Source organism: Xenopus tropicalis, chromosome 8 (genome assembly GCF_000004195.4).
Source record: "Xenopus tropicalis strain Nigerian chromosome 8, UCB_Xtro_10.0, whole genome shotgun sequence".
NCBI lineage: Eukaryota > Metazoa > Chordata > Amphibia > Anura > Pipidae > Xenopus > Xenopus tropicalis.
The window spans coordinates 98,163,414-98,186,260 of record NC_030684.2 but is presented as its reverse complement, the minus strand read 5'-3'; the positions used below and the strand labels follow the sequence as shown (position 1 = coordinate 98,186,260).

At 37.5% G+C, this 22,847-nt stretch overlaps 1 protein-coding gene across 1 annotated transcript in view; it reads right to left on the bottom strand.

Annotated features, from left to right (window-relative positions):
* The window catches only part of tnfaip2 (TNF alpha induced protein 2), a 38,237-nt gene extending 18,330 nt beyond the window's left edge, over nt 1–19,907 (bottom strand). The window contains exon 1 of the mRNA XM_031891655.1: nt 19,811–19,907. The gene's annotated coding sequence lies outside the window, so the exon portion shown is untranslated. The remainder of the gene's footprint in view (nt 1–19,810) is intronic.
* Between the last annotated feature and the right edge of the window lie 2,940 nt (nt 19,908–22,847).

The window sequence follows — 22,847 nt, the reverse complement described above, 5'->3', positions numbered from 1 at the left end:
TGCTGTTTTGTGCTGGCTATTGAAATTAAAAACGCATTTACAAAGCAGCATGCAAATAATGGAATTAAGCAATATCATTTTACAGGAATGCATGTGTATGTTTTACTGTGCAGTATTATAAGGATAAGATCTGCATGGTTAACTTCCATACAGTTCCGCATAATTGCTTTTATTGCATTAAAGACACATTAGAAGATAAAATATTGACCATTAATGTGTTTTAGTTTAAGGATAATGTCACTGCTCTCCTTTCAGATGCTCGGGTACCAGCTCCATAAAACAGTGTCATGCTGACAATGAATTTACCTAGTTTCCTAAAATTTGGATAGTTGATCACTTAGACAGGACAAGGGCTTTTTTTTACATTTATGTCACATACATGGGGAATTTTTGGTAAAATAAATGAAAAGCAGAAGTGGGTTTCATTCTCATACCTAAAAGAAGAAGCATTGTTATTAAAATGACTCCTGTAACAGAACTTTCACTGTCTTTACTCTACCAACCTTAAACTGGTACTGAAAAACACCATTCATAAATAAATATACTGATAGAATATGTACTGGCAGGAACTGGATAGTCCTTTTAACATGAATTGGCACTTCTGTTTGGTCATTAATACAAACATGCTGGGTACAAGCATGCTGAGTCTTATTATGGCCCTGAGTGTGGCTACAGTGCAGAAAGAAATAAAACCTCATTAGGACCTCACAGGTGTGATGCAAACTGAGATAAGTAAGGGCTAAAGAGAACCATGGGCTAACAGCGTGGTGAAATTTTTTTAACTTCCGTGTTTATGTGACAAAAAGTCACGTGATTTTAAGAATTTTGTTCAGTTAAAAAGAAAAAGCATGGATTCAGCCTAACCCTGTGAGAAAGGCCGAATCTTGGCCAAATCCCAAAACGAATAACAATATGACAAAATGAAGTAATTTTTTTTTATCAAGGTATGCCAATCTGCAGCCTAAAGATGTCCAGCAATTACTTCACCCTTCTTTCCCTGTGGCTATTTCTGGCAAATTTTTAATTATGCAGTTGCAAGATAGCATTGATAGCTTTGTCAGTTGCCTTTCAGGTAGTAGGACGTAAGTAGGAATGTAGGACGCTAAGGGGCCTACTTATTATGCTGTGTAAAATGACATTTGTACAAAAAACAGTGTAAAAAACTGAATAAAATAAATGAAAAATTTATCAAGATGTGTTTTAGTCCCGAACACCAGATTAACACTGTTATTAAATGCCACTTCAGACCTTGTGTAAGTATGTTCCGGTGGAAGTCGATCTAAGAAACAATGTTTAAAAAAATGGTGTCATTTTTTTATCGGTGTGGTGAATTTTGTTGCCATTTTTTTACACCACATATTAAATTTGCAGCTAAATGTATCTATACAGTGGGCACCTTCCATTTTGGTGCGAAACAAGGCACTTACTTTGCAGCATTAACAGAACAGAGGAAGATATAAAGCTTAAAGCATACCAGCTGACCACCTGGTATATACAGAGAACAGACTATAATCTCTTTTTGAAATGTAAAAAAAAACCCAATATAAATATAAAAATATAATAATTTGTTAAACCGGGGCCAGGGCAATGTGACCTCAGAAAAGACTGAAGTCTAAGACTGGGTGACCATAAAAAAATGTAAGTAAGAACATTTCTGGTCTTGAAAATGTATAGTTATGTTTGATGTGTTTGAGCTTCCAGTTATGTTAAGTTATGGTGTTTTTCTTTTCTCTATGGAGCTATTGATAAAGTAAGCAGTGTAATTATTATGATTTACATGTATTGTAAAAACTAATAAAAAGTAAGTTGAAAAAAATGTTGGTTGCTGTTAAGGTACAGTACTGTACACATACAAGCTTGCCAAACAGCCTAAAGATTCAGGACCAAATGCAGAGTTTTAGTTAGATCAAAAACCTAGTGATAAAGACCAAATAATGGTCAAAGCACTGAACTGAAGAGATTGTCAGAACTGCATGGTGTAAGTAACCTGGTGTTGAACTGCATTGCTCAGTCTCTAATTTTAGGAACTATTGGAACCTATTCTGAGTAAACTGCTGCACATAATGATAAGGGGTCTGGGGAGTAAGAAGTGCTTTAAAACTCTAGGGGTGTTCTACTAGGGAAAATTCTGTACACACAGCTGCAACAAGTAATAAAATGTGCTGCAAAACAGCAGAGCTTACATTATATGGGGATTAAAAGAGCCCTGAAGATCTCTGATCTGATTTAGCATTTTTTTTAAATGCCTTTGTTTTGCACTCAAACATATACCACATGACTTTGTCAGTGATATTGTTGTGATTGCTGTTGGTTGCCAAACATTTTATGTAAACATTTTTAAGGAACCACATGCATCATGATTAGGCTACAATTACATTAAATTAAAATGTCATGTACATTGGTATTTTTCTTCTAAGCTGATTAGATAAAGAGCTAAATGGAATCAGCAGGGCACTCCACTTCTTATGTATTAATGTTTGTCTGGAAGCTAAAAAATGAATGGGGCACAAAACATGTGGGACCACTAATGGCAGCTTGGAAATTGTGGAGATATTTCATTGATTACACAAAATGTCTTTAAAGGACAACTAAAGCCAAATTGTAAAACATATTAGGACAGCAGTCCCTAAACATATACACACTCCAACTTTGTCCTGAAATTCAATTAAAGAAATTGAATGAGTTGATCTATTTGTGCAGATGAATTCTATTATGTTCCCTGTGTGCCTGCACTAGGGGCTCCACATACATGGCCTAGTCAGAGGGAAGAAGTAATATAACGTGGCACATAGTTGTTGTACTGTAATGTCACACAGCAGCTGTAGTTCCTAATAGGAAAAGGTATAAAACAGTAGAACTGTTTCACTATTGCTATAAGCACTGCTAAGTGCATTTACAGAAGAAGTTATACTAAACAGACTATTCATTCAAAATCTCTTGCTCTGCAAATGGCATTTCCTAAAGAGCATGTTCCTTGAGAAAGGACATACAGAGAACGTGATCTACAGTCATCTGGGAAGTATATTTAGAGTGTGGTATTGTGCTTCTCTTTCCTAGATAGGAAGGAATTTCTCTTATCAAGTACAGGATGGATGGAATTTAAAGAGCAATAGGGGCAAAAACCCATGCCCTGTTATGGCAGTTATACCCAGTTGTGTGTTATGGCAGTTCCATTTTGTAAAAAATCATTGTATGGTAAAAGCACAGGTCTAAACAAATGCTTCCTAAAGTGATACTGACAATGAAAAACTGCTGCTGTCACTTACCTGAGCTTAGTGACCGATGCACAATATACTGTATACCGGTATATAGAATATAAATGTCACAATATAAAGCTGATTAGTAATTCATTCAGATTCACATTACGTGGCAGCTCTGAAACCAGTGCAATTAGCATCAGAATTCAATAATCAGCCCTGTAGCCTCAGTTTATATGACAGGCCAGACTCATTTTCTGCTTGATAATTTGCTGCCCAGAGCCCACTGAGCATGTGCACTGTCCTGGACAGTTCTAACAGAATCCAAGATAATGAGCTCCTCTGAAAACTGTAAAGGCCTATATCATTACTACTATAGAGATGCTGAAACTTTTAGCTAGTGCAGTCAATTTAATATATAAAATATGGCATTTCTAGCCATATTCATTTTTAGGGTTTAGTTTTCCTTTAAAATTAGGGTGGATTTTCCCTTCTGACTTATGTGTATTGGAATCATATTTAGAATTTCATTTTTAATGCAAAGATATTGGCTCCAATATAAATATACACATCACAATTCTTATAAATTAAGGGCAGGTTTTATAAGTGTGTTAAATTATTTGCTCCTCAACAACTTTGTTAAAAGGTGGCCATGAACATGAATTACAGAAATAATAGACCATGAAAAGCTTCTATATTAGTTAAAAGGGTGGTTTACTTTTGAATTAACTTTTAGTATGCTATATAATGGCCAATTCTTAGCAACTTTTCAATTGGTCACTTTATTTGTTATAATTTTTAAATTATTTACCTACTTTTTCTGATTCTTTCAGGCCTTCAAATGGGGGGTCACTGTAGCACGTGAACTAATGCTTTGTGATACTACAATATAACAGTCATTTTTTTTATTACTTATATTTCTATTCTGGCCTTCTCCTATTCATATTCTAGTCTCTTCTTCAAATTTAAATTCAGGGGTTGCTAGGTAAATTTGTACCCTAGCAACCAGATAACGGCTGAAATTCCCAACTACGGAGCTGCAGAACAAAAAGTTAAATAATTCCAAAACTACAAATATTAAAAAATGGAAACCAATTGCAAAAGTTGTCAGAATACTAAAAGTTAATTCAAGGTGAACAACCCCTTTACGATATTTGCAGACTAATGCTGAACATTCCAAGTATTAAAGTTCCTGCAGTTTAAGGTTGGTGAATGTTTCCAGCAGCGCTCAGTTAAAAATTAAGAAGTAATGGCAAACAGTGAAAAGCAGCAACGCTGGATTTACAGCATTAACCCATTAACCCCCCCCCCCCGTCAAAGCATTGACACCAGCCCAGTCCACTTATATGGAAATATTATTCTGACATTGTAAGTATTCAGATAAAGGGGAGGGTGCCTCTGGGAAGGCATTTCCCATCAATGAGTCACACTGTGGGCTTTCAGCAAACTCATGTGATGCTCTTGTATAACTGTGAGTGTTGTAACATTAACAGACAGGGCCGGTTTTAGAGTGAGGCAAAAAGGGCATCTGGGGGGAATTATTTTAATAAAAAGGACATAAATTGTTTAGCAGCTGCTTGCTTATTTTTTTTTTAAGGCTTTATTTAGGAAATGCAAAATACTTTAAGGATAGAGGGTTAATTAGAATGGGCGTTGTTCTTGCAGCTTTGATTTAAAGGGGTAGTTCATAAACTTTTAGAATGTTATAAATGTGCTATTCATATCAACTTTACGGCTGGTCTTCATATTTATAGTTTTTTTTAATTATTTACCTTTTTCCTTTTTTGCTTCCCACTTTTTAAAGCCCCCCCCCCCTCCCAGCACCAACAAACTATTACTTTGGAAAGCTACAACTTTAAAGTTATTGTCACTTTTTATTACTTGTCTTTCTATTCAGGTACTCTACTTTTCATCTTCCAGTCCCTCATTCAAACCACTGCCTGGTTGCTGGGGTAAACTGAATTTTAAACTGCATAGCAAAATGCAAATGCAAAAATGTTACACAACTCAAAAACTACAACCTCCCCCCCACATGCAAATAACTAAAAATATCAATGTCTTCATTATGGTAATAGTTAATAGCAAAATCCAATAGAAGGGAAGAAGGACTCAGGCAGGTAAACTGCTTTGAATTTATTCAGGGTGGCGGTAATCATGGTAAAAGTTATTTTAAGTCGAACTACCCCTTTAAATATCCTTAGGCTGGCTTTCATGTGGTTGTGGCAATCCAACCTGCCCTCTTTTATTGTGTTTATTTGTACAATACCTTGCCATGTAAATTATATAGACAAAAGCAAGAGTGTTGCAGATCACTTGTCTAGGGCTGGTACATTATCACAGAAAACAGAAACCCGTTATCCAGAAAGCTCCGAATTACGGAAAGCCTGTCTCCCATAGACTCCATTTTAATTAAATTATTTTGATTTTTAAAACTGATTTTCTATTTCTCTGTAATAATAAAACAGTACCTTGTACTTGATCCCAACTAAGATATAATTAATCCTTATTGGGGGCAGAACAATTCTTTTGGGTTTAATTCATGTTTTATTGATTTTTTAGTAGAATTAAGGTATGAAGATCCAAATTACGGAAAGATTTCTTATCCGGAATGCCCTTGGTCCCGAATATTCTGCATAATGAGTCCTATACCTGTACTAGTATATAAGAATAAACTTTATCTACATTAAGAAGCAGAGTCTACTTCTGATCTCAAAACATTCATGCATTTCATGAAATTCAGGCCTGCAGTAAGCTACATACCTGTGGATTGCTTTTATTAAGCCTTGGCACGTACAACTTTTTATTAGCACTCAAGTTTAATAGGTTGTGATCACAATACAAAGGGTTATTGTTATATAGTCGCTGAGCTTGTTGGCCAAAAATCCCAGAATGCTTGTTCTTCTCTGTACAGGAAATAGCACCATGCTCATAGACCCTGATAAAAGATGCCACTGTGTGACTGTGGAATTAAAGCATAGTCATTGTTTGTACTTCATTGCCGCAGGCACCTGAGAAGAATTCCAGCAGCCACAGAGCCCAGTCTGGTAAGAAGATAAAGCAACTGCTCTGTAGTGTCGTCAGCACACAGCTATTGACCTTTGAGTTCCACCATCTGTATAGAGATACTCAGACAGCAGTCTTATAGCTTAATATGGGCATGGAAATCTTTGTAACTATGCTACATGTTTTTAATATACAGAAGGGTAGGTAATATCCCCTACTTTAACAATACTATAAATTTTCATTTACTGTAAGCTCTTGTGAGCAGGTCCCTTTGATCTTATTTTTATTCTGTAACCCTTGTTTAACCCTTGTTTAAAGTGTAACGTAACTTGCCAGCGCTATATAAATAATAATTATCATGATTTATGTTTATAGATGCAAGCTATTTATATATCTGTATATAGAGAAAGTGATGGGGCAGTTAGTTTATTTAATACTAGAGGAACATTATATATGTATATATATATATGTAATAGCTGCAAGTAATTGTATCTTTGAATTCAGTCTTGTGTCATTCACAAGTTCACATAATTGTAGTAGAGTTTTGTCTTTGTTTATGTCTGTTCTATACTCATTGTATTCCTCAGTTCCAATTACATTTTACTAGAACATATTAATGGCGATGTCCCGTTTCACTATGCCAAAAAATGCACAAAGCTGCTGAACAAGTAGCAAAATGGTAAAAAATTTGCAAAATGCAGCTAGCGTGTGACTTTTTTTAGGCATGCATTTTTTGGCAAGACTGCGACTTATTTGACGCAACCACAAATTATTTGATGCGGCTGCAACTTTTTTTACGCAACCATTAAAATAGATATATGCAGGGTGCAGAGATTAAAAAAAACAGGATCAGTCTGCTATGTGTTTTAAACTTCTCCTTGCCATGCAGGTATAAAATTGCCTCAAGTGTTTGTGATCAATATTACAGAACTGAGATCTGCACGTACCCTATGAATACAGGGTTCTTCTTCTCATGCTGGATTTTTATCCGCCACGAGGTGCATCACACATCCAAACCCTGGACAGAAGTACTCTTTGAGTGCAAAGGGGCCGGCTTAGTGCCCCTCACTGCTCCAGTACTTCTGCCTCTATACAGGCTGACAACTTGCTGTCCTTTACACTTGTTTGGTCACACAACTTCTCTGTGACTCCTAATATCCTTGAAATTTACAGTAGGGGTTAATAAATGATCCCATATTTTTCTGATAAATTGCATACATCGTGGCATATACTCAGGACACATTGGTGCGGCAATATGGTCCGGTTTATAGTTCCGTGAACATAGGGCTCGGGGTGTATGGGCACCATTGGGCCCAATTATGAGAACTCTTTGTTTAGCTACACCTACAAATGCCCTCTTCCACCCTGGCAACTGACTACCCACAGCTCATTATTCAGTAGAGCAAGTACTTTATATGCACTATATACCAACTCTTTGGCTCACAATACCTTAACACATTGGCAACATAGAGGCAATTTTGGTAGCAATACAGAGTTGGCTTATTATCTAGCATATGTAGTGGCTGTGAATGTGCTACTTGTGAGTATTTTATTATTTTTTTATGCACAAAATATCCTTATCTTTATTTTATAGATCTCAATAAAGGTTAAGTTTTAACTGAGCACTGAGAACTTTAAAGAGGGAGAGGTGCAATTCTGCAGGTCATACTTTTCCTTTTCTCTTTTCTTATTAAGCCAATTGACCCTGCACACCCTCTTTGAGTTTCACTTTGTCCTATGGTAGGTGCTCCCTATATATTTTTCCAATTGTTTAACTATAACATATCCCATATTTTGTTTTATACCTGCCAGAAGACTAAGGGGCACATTTACTAAAATTATTTATTTTCTGGCCTTGAAAGTCGTATAAACTTGACATGGTATAAATGCGAATTAAACTCAATTATTACTGTATTTATAAAATATCACAATAATGCCTGAATCATTTGCATGAAAAAAAATTTCCCTCATTTTTCGAGTTGAAAGCATTGTTAAAACTCAGAAAGTTTAAACGGACATTTGTTTCCATGAATCCTCTTTATTTTTCCCAAACAGGAATTGCTCCAGCAGCCATTTTAGGAGAACTGGCACTCTTAGAAAACAATAATGTGTTTAAGTTTCACTTGAAACTGAGTGAAACTGAAAACACTGAAAGTGTGAAATAGAAAACAATAAGGGGATTAAGTTCCCCTTGAAGATGGAACTAGACAGATCAAACTTTTTTTTTACAAAAAAAGGCAACTAAACATGAATAAATCATGAAGTATGGGAGTTATTTTCAAATTCTTCGGGGGACAATACCAAAAAAATCAAGTTGTGGTGAAAACCCATTCATAAATCTCAAAATCATCTAGAAGTAACAAAAAACTTTAATTTATCTCAAAATTGCTTAGCAAACGTGCCCCATAGTCTTCTCAAGTCTCATTTATCACTGCAGTGCAGTGTGCAAAGTGCAGTGTTCATAAGCACATTACCATGCTTTTTTCCCAGGATGCAGCTTTATGTCCATGGCAACTGTGCATGATGTGCCAAAATGCATGCCATTGTAAGTATTGTGAATCATACACAACTTGTGTCTAGCTTTATCAGATTGGAGATGGTGTCACTTCCAAAGCCCTGATGCACAAAGTCTTCAGCGCAAATACAAGGAGGGTGTATGGGCAAACATAATTTTAAAAAGTAGGGCCAATATGCATACAACTTGCAGTTATATTCTTTAATAACCTTATGATTTGCAGCAAGCTGGGTTTGGGTTTGTTGCCCTGCACTAAGTATATTGAGTTCCTACCCTTGTCTTGTACATCCCCCACATGGAGAGAAGCAGCACAAGGACAAAGACTATTGTGGAGAAAGCAGAGTTCCGGGACCCATTAGAAGAAAAGTATAAATCTAAAATTTTTACACTTTACATTTTGTTGTCATTTGGCTAGGGCTGTTTTTTTTCTACAAGGTGTATTCTGTGGCACCATAATCTTTACATCCCATGCATTTTTAAGGCTAATTGCCCAGTATTGCTGTGGTAAATTGTTTAAAAAGTTCAAAGGCAAAAAACACTTAATCAGCAATCTCTTCTTTCAGAGTTAAGGGAATTGTAAGCATGGAAATTCCAGACCCCCACTCAGGTCCTTGGAAGGATTTATGATTTATGCATGATAGAGGTAACACACCATAAAGGGCTGACAGAGGTTTACTTTCCTACATAGCTTGAATTCTCTATTTATAAATCAAGAAACCAAATATTACAACTAGAGTTACTAATGTTTGGGTCCCTGTTAGAAGGACATTACATAGAGATGTAGCTCTCCAGCTCATCATAAATTACAGCTCTTTACATCCCTTTTGTTGGGGAGTTGTAGTTTAACAAAAGGAGGTCTGCAAATTAGAAATATTTGTAGATATGTATATTTTCAGTTTACAGATTATACAGAGCTACTTATATACACAGAACCGTACAGCAAAACAGTAAAGTAATAGAACAAATAAACAACAAAACAATAATAATTACAAAGTACAGTTGGGACGATTATGGTCGCAAAGCCACTCTGAGGCAATGTCTCCTATGCAGCAAAGCCTCATGCACTTACCTTTACAGCACAGGGTGGGGTCGGGGGGGGGGGGGGAGCGTTGGTAGTGAAGAGCCAAATTTCTGGTTTAATAATGTTACCAGGGGTGGCTTTTTACCAGATAATCTCTGTGGCACTGCCGCCTGAGTCAAGGCTCTCACTATGCGTCATGGCAGGAGCACCCCTGAGTACAGTAACATTAAAGATTAACATTAATTATCATAGAGATACAGCGCTGCGTAATATGTTGGCGCTTTATAAATAAATGTTAATAATAATAGAGATAACAGAAAGGAGATTTCTGCCCCGTAGAGATACAATATAAATATAAACAAACAAATAAATATATATATACTGTATACATGATGCATCATAATGCGCATTGTCTTGTCCATGTGCTGTAGTGCAAGAATACCTGACAAAGGGGTCCATCTCCAAAATGCTGTGTGTGACAAAGGGGATATCCCCGCATCATCATATCCTTGTGCTCTGGTCCTTTATAAGTCTTTTGTCCATGTGCTGCAATTGCATGGGGTGTTACATATGTAACTACAATATATACAATTTTTATCTCTCTAGTCTTAGGCGCTGGTTTAATTTGGAAAGCTGCAATTGCACTGTGCCTACCGCAATCTGATCTGCAAAAATTTACGTTACTGTACATGCAGTTTGTCACAAATTCGGCTCTAAATATTTGCAAGGTCTATCTGGCATACTGTAATTTACCAATTAAATTTGGTGTGCGAGTGAAGTGTGCACCTTATTATTTCGGTGCAACTGAACTGCGGTGATTGATACAGGGTGCTCAGGGAACCCTGGAGCTACTGTGTGGTCCAGAGGTGGCCGTAGCACCAGGGTTCCGCTGTGTCAGTAGACACACCAGTGCTCAATTCAGAAGGAAGGACTAAGCAGCGCTGAGCACAACTATCGGGAAGAGCAAGAGCGAATTTTGATGCATGCACCTTTAATAAAGTGGTTTTACGTGCAACTGACTGTGGCAAAGTGCAAGGACTGCAACTGCACTTGCAGAGGTGCATGAACCCTCATGTGTATGATATTGAGATATACTTAGCCACCTCTTTATATTGATTTAGCACACTGCTTGGAGAAATCTGACTCTTCCCTTTCCTTCTTTTCAACACCACACCGCATTCAGAGTGTGTTGTTTTTCTTGCACAATATTGCCATTTTAACAGGGCGTGAAACAGCTGAATAAGGGCATCTGGACTGGTTACTAAAGTTTAATAGTAATTTATGCTATTTCCACATCTTGGATTCACTTTGAATATATGATTTAAGTCAAACAGTTAAATTAGTATCCTCAAAACAATTATTTATGCCAAAAAGATAGATAACCTTGATCTAAAGGTTCTGTTAGGTGGATAAATGTATAAAACCTGGACACATGTGTAGCCCACTTGTTAACTATTCTTGTGGCACTACCTACTGGAGCACTATACTTGGCGCTACAGGAGTCCTGAGCCCCCGCTTACTATGAGGGTTTACAAGGGATTCTCCCCTAAATGGCGTGCCTCCACCCAGGGATGGTGGTGTGGATCTGTATTCCACCCCCTGGGAACTTCATAGGTTGTTATGCCCCTCCGGGCTAATAGATCTCACCACACGGTAATATGAATAAAGTAAATGAAAAGGTTTATTGGACGGACACCTCTCCAGGAGCAGCTTATCAATTGTATACAGTGCAGGGTATATCTCCATACGTCTCATTGAGTACCTTCTCCTGTTGGCCTACCCAATGGTACTCGCGCTCATGTGCTCCCCTCTAGGGGCTCTCCCCGGTACTCTCGGCAAAGACACTCTCTCATAGAGTTCCCCCCGTACTCACGCTAGGACGTTACCCCACAGGGACCCACACCGGTACTCTCACTGGGCATCCTCAGATCCAGTCTCCTGGACTAGCGGTGACCTGTTCCACCTACCTAGCCACTTATTTCCCTGCACTCCAGCCGATGTAATGCTGGGAGGTCTTAACCTCGCTACTACTCCTGGAGGGGCCATGTCCGCCCATTCTAAACTAGGCTGTCCTACATATCACTCCTAGAGCGATCTATTACAGAACTCCTATCTAAGAACTATGCCCGGGGCACTCACCCCACTACTGGAGCAGTCCCTGGACTGACCTACCTACAGCACATGGCTGCTTCCCTTATATGGGCCTATGCACCACCCAGTGGCCATAACCCGAACGACAGGTATACTCCCTGTTAACTATTAATAACCCAGTCATCCCAGTGTCCCTGTCCTAGGGGTGCCTGTCCTAAGGGCCCCATTTTTGGTAAACCCCTACACATGGGTTATCCCAGATAGAAGAACTGATGTACACTTTTAGGCTGAACCAAAAAGAAATTAAGCGGCATTCATCACGCAAGGGGCAAGTACAAGAAACAGAGGCAAACTGGCATGTTTTTTACACTTTGCAGCTTGCCCCACAGTTGACCACCTACAGGTTCATTTCTTCTTGTTCTAAAATGAAGACCTGTGCTCCCCCCATGAATACAGTGCAGCAAGTTCTTTGCTTAGGAGTGCTAATGCATTAAGAAATTTAGAAATGAGGCCCGTGATTTTCATGTGCCAAAGCTGAGCTCTTCCAAAAATGAAATTCAGACTGAAAACACACTATTCATAAATATTCTTTGGAGAATATTGTTTAGGCGGCAATGAAACTTTCACTCATGATGTACTGTGCATGAGAAAGCTAAGCACTGTAATGCACATCTGCCGGAAATAGTCTGGTTAGCGACTTCCTGACGTACCAGCCCATACAGAGCAAGGGAAACAATCAATCAACAATATTCCTAAACCTTGTATAAACTGTAGAGTATTGCGTATACTATGCACTTTCGTATTTAAGTTTAATCCTTCATTTAAAATGTTCGATAGTATATGCATATTAAAAACTGCATTCTTAAAAAAGCTGTATTACAGGGGGATGGGCTTGCCCACGCAGTAGAGTAGCTTTCTGTAAACACACAATCTAGGTCTCTTTTATCTGCATTCTCCTATCAAAGACTCCATTAGGTCATTTGAGCTGGCTGTAAAATTAAACAAAATTGCCTCCTATGGCTCCAACTGAGTTTGATGGGAAATTCCATAAATTATGATGACCCTTTACTCTTCCCCTCAAATTAATTGCCTTGTTTCAGCCATTGACAAAAATCCTTGTGGATTGACCCAATACCTGCCAAACACTGGTCCATACTGGTGCAGATTGGTTGTCATGGCCAGTGTTAAAACATATGCATGTCGCAGTAGCCAGTAATCATGGCAGGTATGTAATTTTGGATCAGCCATTATGCCTAGAGCTATCATACTTTGGGAATCATGGACCATATTCAATAAGGTGAGAAAAATGTTCCTCCTAATTTAATTCCAAATTTCCCCAAAGACTACTATTGAGTTTTCATAAGGTACACCATGTGACAAGTTTTTCTCATAGAATAAAATCTATCCCAGTGTCATTTATATATTATTTGAAAATGTATGTTGATGTATATTTTCTGCTCTTGTTGACTTATCTTATATTTCTGTTTTTGTTTTATAAATAAATTATCAGCCTTCAAGATTGTAATATCAGAGCAAGAACCACAGTAGGTCTAAGTGAAACAAGAAATATGCAAGCAGAAAGTATTTTTATAGCAACCCATTACGCATAAGTCATGTCTTCTAAATAAATGGCAGGTCTTTATGGGAAGAACCAGTTAACGGGAATAGACAGCGTGCTTAGAAAAGGTGAAGGGAAAAACCAAAAAGAAAAAGCAACAATAAAGTGAATGGATTCAATCAGAACTATAATGAATATACCACTGAGAAGCCTAAAGACCCAGTAGGCAGGGAATTCAGAAGATATATTTATGGTCTTCGGGAGTCAGAACTAATTAGACTTAAACTAGAAGGAAAGCTACTGAGACAGTTTATTGCCAATAGAATAGCCACGATAGTACAAGCTAAAACGCTACATTTATTCTGCAGAATGTTTTACAATACCACAGTTCACAGCCCTAGAAGCTGCCATTTTAGCTTGGTCTAACATAACTTCCATACCTGCAGGCTGCTGCCTGGTAGCTCTGGGCTACAGCAGATTACAATAATGATAATAATAATAATAATATCTCTTTAAAAGACAAGGTAGTGAAAATCACGTGTGAATGTGTGTATTTGTATAAACCCCCGCCCCCCCCCGCAAATGACTACAATCACTGTGTATACCCCTGGGACAGTGCATTTTCAGAAAAAAACCCATCAACCATCAACCCATCAACCTGGGGAAGGTCAGCTCTTCTATTTACTGAGGATGCCTGACAAATAGGCATAGGGTGACTACATCACTTGAAAATTCAGGATTACTTGTCATAAATACATGTTGCAGGGCAGCATTTATTGCATTTAACATAAACTGCAATCAGTTCAGCCCTAGAAGCTGCATTTTTTAGAAGTGTCCCTGAATTTTTAAGTGATTTGGTCACCTTAAAAAGAAAACATAATTACAAGCGACTTTCCAGTATGAATTTATTAAAAATTATTAGTGCTTTAAAAGTTATTTGTAAATGTAATTGCTATTGACAGCAGCATTTGCTGAACTCCTGGTTGTTACTTTTTAAACAGTGTTGCAAAGGTCAGTCTCCTCCAGCAAGACAGGTCTGTCAGTCTGCTGCCTTGTGTTACATTGTTTCAAAAGCCAGAGCCACCAGGGCAGAGAATAGAAAGGACTGACATTCACTACCTCTAATAGCAATTATATATACAAATAAACCAAAAACCATTGCCAATCTGTAATGAATGTATATTGCAAAGTTGCTTCAAATTATGTTTTCTTTTATTAGGCAAAACATCTACTGATATTGGCTCTTGAAGCTCCAGCCTAATAAAGGTCAGTCTTTGACCACCAAGCTATGAGTGGCTAGACCTGTAGATACACACCTGTATACCTCATATTCAGTTACAAAGATCCAGTCTGTTTATTGGAAGAACTTATCTCAGATCTCCAAATCGCTGATGTCTTTTCAGCCATTTAATCTCTGAATCAATTCATGGCCTGTTAATGTATTCCTAGACTTCCTGGGGGTTGTTCCACCATTACCACATACCAGTTGTTAAAACTCTTAACAATAATGGAACTGAGTACACCATACTTTTAAGGCTACACTAATGTTATTGCACAATATTTGCAGACAATGGGGAATTTGTTTTTGACAAAAATACCTGTTCATTCCTGATTGGCTACTGATTTGCTCAGTAAACAATTGTAGTGTTGGGTCATCTAGCAAGGTGACTGAATAGCACTCACTGCACTAGCAATGCGCACCCCCCTCGCCCCCCTCTGACGGGAAATAGGCAAGTGTGGGGGGAGTGAGGGGCATGGCATCAACTTGGCCACCTCAGGTGGCTAGGACCCCTGAGACATCGCTGAAAGGAGGCTGCTGTTAGATGCCATAGACAGTCACTATTTGTTGGGTTTCAGGGGGGCTGTTTGACCATCTGTGTACTGAAAATGTCAGCTTTTAAATCCCAGTCTGTCAAATTTTAAATCCCAGTCTGGATCCGGATAAAATCATATTGCTTTTATTAGCTGAAGCAAACTTTAGTTCTAATGTGACAGATCAGAATAAAAATAATACACTATGAACTATCATTTCTGTCATTTCAGCTACTGCAAATTTCCTGCATTTTATGTGGGGTAAAGCTACAAAGTTAAAGTTGATGAATGAAAATGACCCATAAACTTAAATATTGTAGCATGTTATCTCCTGCATATCCTTAGCTACTATATATATATATATATTAACTACTGCAAACTCAACACATTTATTTCATTTTATGCAGGATAAAGCCATAAAAAGTAGTTTCACCCTAGAAAGCCATATATTTTTGGGAAGAACACATTCTCCTAAATCCAAACTGGGTAGGTATGTCTTTCTACTCTAAACCACCAAGACACAAAACTTTCTTGAAGTTTTGCTAAAATTTCTGAAAACTGCCTCAGCATCTTGTCTCCCACATATCACTAGGTACCCAACATAAAATACCCTAAATATAAATGCCAGGAGTCTACTGAACAGTTTGATGCCTGAAGTGCATAGGTTTAAGAAAGTACAGTATGTGGCCTGTGGTGGCCCCAAAACAAAAATAATGCATATGACCTATCATTTCAGTCATTTTGGCTACTGTAATTTTGACAAAGGTATCTAGAGTGTTACCTGTTTCAAAAAAGTGAGAAGAAATTAGAATAATAATATAGTAATGTGTAAGAAATGTGTTTGTTATAGTAGTCCTATGTTTGATAGGTAGGCAGATCAACAGTGCAGGTGGCCCATTCAGTCAAATAGGGGTAATCCCATTACTGAGTGATCAGCAAGCAGTGAAGGGGTGCTCATGGGGGGCTGTGGCAAGGTGGGGAACAGCAGGCATGTCTCTTATTACAGCTTGCCTGCTGTTCTCTTTGGCTTCCAGGATTGTCTCAGGAGCAATAATTCTTGCCTCTTGCATTAGTTGCCTTGGGGTTCCCTGAACTTCATACATATAAATGCTCTAGATTGTAAATTTTAAAGTCTGTGGTACAAGAGTATTTTTTTACCCACATTAGAAATCTTACTATCTATGAAAGGTAAATGGTTAAAGGAACAATAGCGCCAAAAAATGCTTTATATACCTTCAAACATAATGTACTGTTTCCCTGGACTTCTAACAAAATTGTGTTTGATTCAGAAACACTGCTATAGTTTTGAGGAGTGCTGAATTGACTAAAAAAAGCTCCATTTAGCAAGTTAGAAGTGATAAAGTGCCAGCCTTCATCAGTTCACAATTGCTCCAAGCAAACTGCATGGTTAAGGAATAAATCTCTCAACTATGCACAATTCTGGAAATTCCAAGTTAGAGGTCATGAAGCGATCATTTACTGGCCAGCAGCTTTGCTTCAGCCTTCTGTGTTACTGAGTGCAGCAGAGTATGTAATGGGCAGGAAGCAACACAGGAGTGTTGCACAATCTGGATGAATGGAGACAAAGCACAACCCTGGTGCTGCATTAAGGGCCATTGATTTTAATGCATTTTGAATGTATTAAAAAGAAAAAAAGTTGCGGTAGGTGGTAGGTGCAGAAAAAAAGCCTATCAACTTTAATGCATTTTGCTAATTTTTCACCTTTTCACAAATTTTCAACAGTTTTGCAAATTTTTGGCAAAGTGAAATGGGACAGATTCACTCATCGCTATAGTTGACAATCTTCATTAAAGTTACTAAATTATTAAAGCTTATCCAAACAAATCCTTGTACTTCCTGTCTAATCTGACAAATACCAGCTATGATGCATTTCCCACTCTGACAATTTTGATCACAATAAGAAGATTTGAGAAAGAGTCAGCTGTAAAGAATATTGCCTTGAAGATTGGCTTCTATTGCTAGATCTAAAGAACACTAAAGCTGGCCATACATATACCAACAATACTGTACAAAAGAAAGACAGACAGTTCATGGTCCATTGGTAGTTGAGTAAGTAAAAAGGAGCCACTGACCCTTTTTATGTCGTTGTCCAAAACCCTGTGTTTTGCAATACCCAAACCTTAGATGCAAAAGTAATTGTAAGATAACCCCCCCCCAAAAAAAAAAAATATATATATATATAGGCCTTGAGAAAGGGGGACCGAAACGTAACGTTGGCTGTTCATGCGTTTTTAATACACAATTGATTGTTTTTGGAATATAACTCGGTGTTGCTGGTCTTTTTTTGATATTTAAATCATTTACCTTGCACCCAAGCTAAGAGCTGAAGCAGAGTGCCACCCTGGGTTCGCTATATATATATATATATATATATATTTTTTTTTTTTAATAGGGGACACCTCTAACAGTGTCTGTAGGAACATTGCATAGGTAATGATGTTTCTCTTTGAGTGGTAAATCTGAAAGAGCTATTTCTGTTCAGTTGTATAAATGCTTTCTACCAAGAATTACTGTAATTAAATCTTTCTTGCCATAATTCCCCCGAACAGGTAGCCATGGGGGACCATGGCTACCTGTTCGGGGGAATTATGGCAAGAAAGATTTAATTGACGATTGCAGGTAAATCATAATTGTATTGTCCTGAGTTCACCATTTGCATGCATTTGTAAAATGTAAAAAAAAATTAAAAATAAGAAATATGACACCATGGCAAAACATCATCTCATTATTTCAAAATGCTGTGGGGACGGCCCTCTGTATTAAAAACATTTCTAAATATTCGTTCCAAGGAAATTCCTCAGTTAATCAACAGAGCTGAACTGATATGGAAATTCCAAGGAAAATGCCCAAGTAGAATTGCTAATTGGCAGACTGCTCAGCTTTGTTCTTGGAGCACAAGGAGATCTGTTCCTGTAAAGCTTCCCAAGGAAAAGCAAATGGAATCATCTGCCAGCAAACAGCACGAGTAGTGATGAGTAAATCTCTCCCATTATGCTTTGCCAAAAAATGTGCAAAATTGTTGAAAAATTTGCGAAACATTATTGATCCGGCTGCCACTTTTTTAATGCAACTTTTTTTCCTTGCCAAATTTTTGTTGCTGCAAATTTTTGTTTGCCTGGTGAGAAAATGTTCTCAACACTAAACATGAGGAAACTTAACTAACTGGCAACTATTTCCTCAATATTTTGATCAGCATAGCTGATAGCATAGATATTTGAGGAAAATTGCACAGTCTGGTTATACAAAAGGTACCACACAAAATTTTAATTCTGGATGGTGCAGCCAAAGAAAATAAAAATGCATAAAATCTTTGCCCATAGGTATTAAAGGAGAAGTAAAGTTAAAAATCACTGGCAAATGTTAGGCACCCCCAGTGATTGTAATCACTTACCTTTTACCCTGGTCTGGTGCTCCTGTTGGGACAAAACCACACTGGCCTGGGGTATCTGCGAGCCAGCCATCTGCTTCCTTCTTGTTCCTTTGCACTGCTTGCGTATGTGCAGTAGAGTGAAAAGTCAAACTTTAACAAAAAAGTCAGCTTTTTCATGCTACTGCGCATCCGCAGGCCCCAGGATCCCGAAGATAGAAGAATAAGGATTGCTGGCTCACAGCTACCCTGGGCTTATGTGGCTTCTCCTAACAGGAGCACCAGCCCGGGGTAAAACATAAGTGATTACAATCACTGGCAGTGCCTAACATTTGCCTAACATTTGGCACCCCCAGTGATTGTACCTTCTCTTCTCCTTAAAGGCAGACTTCTCTTTCTAACAAAGTATTCAATTGATTGACTTTTCCAAAAATGTAAGTGAATACTTTTCTCCAACATTACTTAACATTATACATTGTTTTCATGGTAAAATAGAAACTGCATTATTGGTCAGATTGTCTTGTTAAAGGAATACTGTCATGAGAAACGCATCAAAACACATCAGTTAATAGAGCTTTCTCCACCAGAATCCTACATTGAAATCCATTTTTCAAAAACGCAAACAGATTTTTAATTTGATTTTTAAATTTCACATGGGGCTAGTCATATTCTTTATTTCCCAGGGTGCCACACTTTACTGTTGCGCTGCAAGTTGGAATGATATCACCCCCCCCACCCTCCCAGCAGCTCATCAGCAGAACAATGGGATGTGAGCAAGATAGCAGTTCCCAGTAGATATCAGAATAGCACTCAATAGTAAGAAATGCAAGTCCAGCTTGTGACTCCAGTTACAGGGGAGTAGGAGAAACAATAGGTTACCTGAAAGCAGTTCTAATGTGTAGCGCTGGCTCCTTCCGAAAGCTCAGACTCAGGCACAATGCACTGAGATGGCTGCCTACACACCAATATTACAACTAAAAAAATACATTTGTTGGTTCAAGAATAAAATTTTAAATGGTAGAGTGAATTATTTGCTATGTAAATAGTGTAATTTAGAAATAAAGAGTAAACAATAAAAATCATGACAGTATCCCTTTAACATATGTTAAAAGGTTGATACACCAACCCATGACAGAGGAAACAGTGCCTGCGATATCCCCAGAGCACTAAATGAGGGACTTGCAGTATAAACAATAATACAAATGCACAAATATGAAGCATTTACCGGTCTGAAATGGCTTTTCATGATTACCCAGGTGATTCCATTGTCCAAGTATTTCTCTTACAAGTTCTGTATTTGCATTTGTATTCCACTGACTCTGTTACGTTTAATGTTGGTCTTTGGTTTCTATAGCTCCAACTGCCAAGAAAAATACAAACTGTATGGTATTATGCTGTAGGTTCTTTTCAGATCAGTGTACTGAAATGTCAGAGCGGGCTATTTTGGGCAGTCTACATGGAGATCTAATTACGTCTCCTTCCAAAAGCTAACAACACGTTTACAAGAGAAGGTATGTGTTCAGTAGCTGATCAGACTGCTAACATATAAATAACTTTCTCCTGCATAATATAATAAATAGAACAAATTCATTGATTTTGTGAGTGTCTTAAGTTAGCATGTTGATTAGTATTGGTAAAGAATAAAGAAAACTTCTGTACATGTAAGAGCATGGGATCTGTTATCCTGATCTGGAACCCATTATCCAGAAAGTTTAAAATTACAGAAGGACCATCTCCCATAGACTCCATTATAAACAAATAATTCTAATTTTCCTTTTTCTCTGTAATAATAAAAACAGTACGTTGTACTTGATCCCAACTAAGATGATGAATCTTTATTGGAGGCAAAGCAAGCCTATTGGGTTTATTTAATGCTCAAATTATTTTTTTGTAGACATAAGGCATGGAGATCTAAATTACAGAAAGACCCCTTATCTTGAAAACCCCAGGTCCCGAGCATTCTGGATAACAGGTTCCATACCTGTATTTCTTGTGAGCAATATTGTTCACTAAAAACTAAAAAGAGAAGTATCTAAATAACTGCAGAAGTAAAACTGTTGTGACAAGATGGAATATGACCCCACCTGACCTGAGGCTTCAAGTCCCACAGTTTTGTTGGCAGTCACGAGAAACAGTGAACTGCATTGCATTAGGGTGGTTGCACAGGGACATCTGGGTGCCATCAGAAATTAAATAACTCTAAAGGCACCCTTCACAAACTGCTAGAGATTAAACTGCCAGTGGGGTGCAGGGTATTTAACAAAAGATAAGCAAAAGAAAAAACTATTCACCAATGCTGCATCTTAATGGTACAGCGCAAAACAATAATACTAAAATATAACTTTTATTTTAACATTAAAGAATAAATTCAATAAAAAAATTGCAGAAACAAAGTAAAAAGGCTCCCATGTGCTATGTGACAAAAGATTGTGAGAATATTTGCACTGGTGTGAGGGGTACCAGTGGTGTAGCCACGGGGTCTGCTTTCTTCCACCCATTCTCTCACATCCCCCAGCCTGCTCACGTATAAATCCCAGCTCCCTGCTCATTCTTAGATAGAAGAGCTATTAATTAGTCCTTTTATTGCTGCCACTATCATTTATAGATTTACTTTTAAGATCGTGACTGACTGTGACCTAGTGATAATCCTGCTAGTATTTTCAAGGTACCAGAACTCCAGAATAAAAAAAGCAGGCAATTCTAATGTTCAGAAAACTCTGGATCTTTTACCTTTCTATTTGGAAGGTGTTTAGAGATTTTAATCTGTCCTTATGCCTCTTCCAAGCAAGTTGCTGTCTGCTCTTGAATGATAGTTCATTCCACACATTTTTCATCTTTGTGAGCTTTTCTGGTCGTTGTCTCTCAGTTCATTTCCAGGCTTTGGATATCTCTTTGCAAGGTATATAATTTAATTTCTCATTTTCCTGTCAGAAGATGGTTTTGATGTCTCCTCCATGCAAAATGATTGGACTGATCTTCTACCATGAAAATAATTTTGGGTAGATTGTCATATCATGTCTTCAATATTTTTTTTTCTTTCATGACTGCTGTAAGTTATCTTCTTGCTCACATGTTGCTATCTACTATGTTACCTCTTGAAGTCTATATTGTTTTAAAATACTTTGGCTGAAAACATATAAAAGGATCCTGCCCACCAAGGTAAGATAATCACATTATATATACACATTATATATACAGTATATTATATATAATATACTGTAGCTTATCCCAAACTTATTCTTAAGTTTTTAAACCTTTTCCTGTTTTGGAAATCAGTCCTACAGCCCCATGTCTTCAGTGTGCTTCAGTTTTAAAATATCTCTTGTCAAGCCTGTGGTTTCTAGTTCTGTTTTCTCTTTTTATTCTACCTTCTACCTTCTACTCCAGACATTGTGGATGTTCAAACAAGGAGAAAAGGAGAAAATAATACATTTTTGCTTTTCCAGTGAAACCTTTGAGTAGCTTATCCACAGTTGGTCTTATATAAATGCCTGTGGGTCAACCAGAGTTATGTTCATGCTCCTCGGATTGTCCACCTTTAAAACAGAGAATAAGGCATTTTGATATCCCCTCAGGGATGATGGTACTAAAAAAACTTTGCAAGCCTGTGTGTTTTGTCTGACTGATCAATGTTTCCTGATCTTGGCATGTTTCTGACCATGTCTTGTGAACCAACCACTCTGACCTGATGCTGTTATATAGAAAAGTTAAGCTGTGTGAAAATTGGAGTAATTAGTTGTGGGTTCTACAGCTACTGTATAGTAAGACAGGTTAGTATTCTTATGGTATAACATGGACCTAAATGTCTGGAAGCAATGTAAGAAACAAAATAAGTCAGAGAAAGAAGCAAAAGCCACTGGCATATTGCAAAGGTTATAATATTTTAGAAGACTCCAAATATTTAAGAACAAAATAAAGGCACCCCTCCCTTTCAGAAATACATAACAGTATTATGAGCATTTTCTTTTCATATGCATAAATATTCATGGCTCAATCACATGCCTGTCTATGAATAAACTTCAAACAAGGATGTTACACCATATAAACATTTATTTATTGTCATGAGAATTCCTTGTGGTCATTTGAGCACACTGAAAAAATCTCATGACAAAACAATATCATATATATATATATTATATTTAGCTGATTTTATTGTCAAAAATGTTTTTTTAAAGCAACTAATGGTCCTTTAATATAGTTGCCTGTGTGTCTGTGCCATTGCTATGATAGCTTTGAAAAATTATCTTAACTATACCAGCATC